Source organism: Heliangelus exortis, chromosome 29 (assembly GCF_036169615.1).
Source record: "Heliangelus exortis chromosome 29, bHelExo1.hap1, whole genome shotgun sequence".
NCBI lineage: Eukaryota > Metazoa > Chordata > Aves > Apodiformes > Trochilidae > Heliangelus > Heliangelus exortis.
In genome coordinates this window covers 5,292,486-5,296,397 of record NC_092450.1, presented here as the reverse complement: position 1 = coordinate 5,296,397, position 3,912 = coordinate 5,292,486, and the positions used below count along the sequence as shown (strand labels likewise).

The 3,912-nt window shown below is 45.8% G+C and overlaps 1 long non-coding RNA gene across 1 annotated transcript; it reads left to right on the top strand.

Moving 5' to 3' along the window:
* The first annotated feature begins 2,762 nt into the window (after window positions 1–2,762).
* LOC139788653 (uncharacterized) lies at window positions 2,763–3,912 on the top strand. The gene is made up of 3 exons (XR_011722901.1): window positions 2,763–2,849; window positions 2,941–3,117; window positions 3,714–3,912. It is a non-coding gene; the product is annotated as an uncharacterized lncRNA (long non-coding RNA).

Sequence of the window (3,912 nt, the reverse complement as noted above, 5' to 3'; positions counted from 1 at the left end):
CCCCTGCGCAGCCTCCGTATGCAAATCACCGCGCCCCTCACAGCTGTGATTGGCTGTGGCCGTTCAAATGAAGCCACGCCCCCTCTGGCGAGGCGGGGCCTTTCAGCGGCCGTTGTTTCGGGAGCGGGAAAAGAGGCCGGGAATGCGCACGCGCCAACAGCGGCGCACGCCCGTGACGCCTGCGCGTCCCCCTGTTGCCTTAACAACGCATGCCCCGCCCCTTGCTAGTTTATCCAATCAGCGCCTCTCCTTCCTTCTTGGCCCAATGGAGCGGCGAAATGTTAATGACGGGGCGGGGATTAAGCGGGATGAGCAGCCAATCAGGAGAGGGGGCGGGCAGGACTCTGCTCCCCTCAGTCTCCCGCCCTCTGCCGGTGCTTTGTCTGTGCGGGTTCGCGGGGCGGGATCGGGGCAGCGCTGCCCGCAACCCGCAACCCTCCCCCGGAGGCTCCCGCATTCCTGGGGCCTCCGTATCGGCCGGGGAGTGCCCGCCAGGAGCGAGCTCCTCTTGCTCCGAGCCCAGGGGCGCTCCAGAGCCGCTGAGGACACCCTCGGGGGTGGGGTCCTGTGTGGGGTCCTGTGAGGGGTTGGGGGTCTCTGAGGCTGCTCCCGGCCTGTTCCTGCTTGAGGAATCACCCGCTGGCCCTGAATTCCTGCCAGGTCCCGTGGGACGAGTGCAGGAATGAAACCTTGGGGGGGAAAAAGGTTGTGTTGTGGCTGTAGCTGTGTGGGGAGGGTCCTGGAGTGCTCCTGGCACAAGGACAGAGCGCTGGGAAGTGTTCTGGGAGGGGAAGCCAAAAGGATCGTGATGAGGAGTACTCGATGTCCACTTGGCACAGGGGTCACAGGGTTATTTTAGCTTTGATAGAGCTATTTATCACTCGAAGTGCTGGGAATCAAAAGCTTTTGTGTCTGCCTGTCTTGCTCTGCAGCCTGGCAGCCTGTCTGAGGATCCCATGGCTGAGGCAGTTGCCTTCAGACATCTGCTGCCACTGGCCCCGAGAGTCCCTGTTGTTCTAACTCTTGCTCCTTGTGGGTATGTGCTATCCCTAATGTTTAATCTTCCTGAAGCCCTAGCTTGTGATCACCAGACATATTTCTCTCATAATGACTGAAGTTAGGCAAGAAGTCAGAACTTAATACAGCTGCAAGTCCTTGCCAGTGTTTTCTGGATCGGTGCCTTGAGAGAAGAACGTGGAGCAGCTCTGTAAATGGCTCCATTCCCAACCCAAAAATAGCATTATTCAGGGTTGTATTCCAGGAATCTGTTTTTCACCACTCAGATATATCAATGGAACCATTTGTCCTTGCAATTAGTGCTGGCTAGCATAAAGCTCCTGAAACAGTAAGAAATTGTTGGCTTCTTTGGTAGTAATTTATGACTAATTGCCCAGATTATCATCTAAAGCAGGCAGTTGGTAAATAATACATGCACAGTGAGCAAAAGCAATCCACCTTGATTGATGGCTGAGGTCTAATTGAACAGCAAGTTTACATCTCCCTCTGAATCCAGAGAGTTTGAAATTACAAATCTTCATTCTTCTCAAATTTCTTCTGTGCTGCATGGAGCTGCATGGTTCTGGTACAGCTTTTGGGGACCAAGAGAAAACACTGTGCAGTGGGCAGATTATATGAGCTCAACAGATGAGTTAATGAAAATTTAAAATATTCAAGTGCTTCTGAGTATGAGCTGGTGAGGCTATGTGCAAATTGTAATTAAAGCATGCTTGTAATTGAAGCATGTTTAGAAGCAAATCAGCTTCATTTACTCCTGCCCAGCCTATTGTTATTGATAAATTTTAGGTTTGATCTGAGGATTTATGAGCTGAAGTCATCCTTTGACCCTCAGAGGATATTCCTCCATAACAAGGGCCTGGCACATTTTGTTATTTCAGCATCCTCTGACCCTTTGCAGAAGAGCTTGGTAAAAGTAAACAAGCCTATTAGCAGAAGTTAATGGCAGTTCAATACATCACAGCCAGAGATAGAAATCATAATGGTTTGACTGGCCAAAGCATCTTTCTCTTGAGAATATCTAAGCACTTCATAAATACTTGTCATTTATCTTTGTAGTATCTGAGTACAATAAATAAAATTATACATGAAGTGTTTAGGCAGATCCTTTAGTAGGATAAAGCATGTGTTATATTGTGCTGCATACAAGTTCTGGCACAGTTAGTGCTTCTATAAGTAGATACCTAAATAGCTTTCCATAGTATTCTGATACTATTATTCACAAAGCATTATTGTGGGGAAAAAAATAGATTAAAAATTTAAAAAAAGACATCTTGGACAGAAAAAAAAATATTCTAAATAAAATTCTAAAAAATATTCTATCTATTGCTAAGATATTCTGATTTACTTCTTTATGAAAAGAAGTTGTGGCTTAGCTGATGGCTGGAGAAGGTTCTGGTGTGCAGTTCTGGATCATTCCAGCACAGAATTAGCTCTGCTAATCAGTGGTTGTATGGGGCCTGACTGAGAAAGAGGGTTATCTTCCATTGAAACTGCTGATTTCTCAGAAGTGATGGAGTTGGAATGCTGATGAGATTGCAGTGAAGTGAAATTGAAACTGTTGAGCCTCATTTATTGGGTTCTTTAGAGTAATGGGATCAGTATAGGGCTGATCATATTTAGTGCCATTAAATCTTCTGTGCTTAATTAAGATGCTTTGTACATTATGCAGTGTGACCAGGATCATGTAGAGAAGAAGGGAGGAAGCTAATACCTTTCTAACCCTGCATCTTGTTCATTCATTTACAGGATAATGTATGCATGCATCTGACAAATTATTCCATTAACAAGAACAGAGTTAATTCTGCCAGAGAAAAAGACACTGGTAGTAAGAGGTAAAAAGGAGAGAATATTTCCAAGTTGCTCCCAGAGGGGGTACTGTTTACCTGAGAGAAGCCTTCAGAGCATCTCTTTGTGTTTCCCCAGTGCACAGTATGTTTTGCTGTTGAATAAATCAAATGAAGAAACTCAGATAAGAAACAGAACTGAACACCTAAATTGGGAAGAAAACTCCAGGGGGGAGTTTGTCCTGCAGCTTGACAGCATACATTGGATTAGTTTCCATTTTTGTCCTGAGATTAAGTGCTTGCCTGCTCTTCCTAGGTACACCAATTGTTCTAATAAGATGTCACTGTCTTTCCAAAGTTTCTTTACCTAGACATTATACTTTTTCCTATTGCAATGTTCCTTCTGTGTCCCTTCTTTGTAAATAAATCCTCTGCAGTGCTGTGATTGTGCAAGGCACAATTGTTATAAAATGATCCAGGAGTGCACATTTCTTCCTTACACTTTGCTTCCTAAATCCTTTCTTGTACTGGGAAATGGAATTGCTCTATCTCAGGAGTAGTTTGAGCAATAGAAGTTTCCAGGCATGAGTAGGGTTATAATCACATAAAGAAGCACAACAGGGGTGGCTGCATGTACTAGATGTTGTTATTAAATCAGGGATAACAACACTTGTTGTTATGAAATGGAGCTCTCAGATCTGCTCCCCCAGTCACACCGGGGCCGTGCTCACTTTGAGAGTTTGGGATCATCTTGGGTCACAAACCCAGTAAAAGTCTCTGCTTGATCCTGCAGCACAATCATCTATTAACTGGTCTATTTTATTTTTTTCCCACGCTGTTTGTTGGTCTGTTTTGTATTTCTAATATATAATAACTGGATATAACCTTTTTTTTAATATTTTTTCCCCCCAGCCTCTGCCTTATCACCGGTTTCGTTTTGTTTTTCCTCCGCGGGTCTCCCGCAGGGTTCCCGCAGCCGCTGGCTGGGAAGTGCCCGGCAGAGGGGGATCGACTACACGGAATGTCTGGGAGAAGGGCGGTTGTGCCCCAGACAGACGCCTGCAGGAGTCCCCAGCTTTGTGATCAGCTTCGCTCCGGTTCTTCGGGCTCA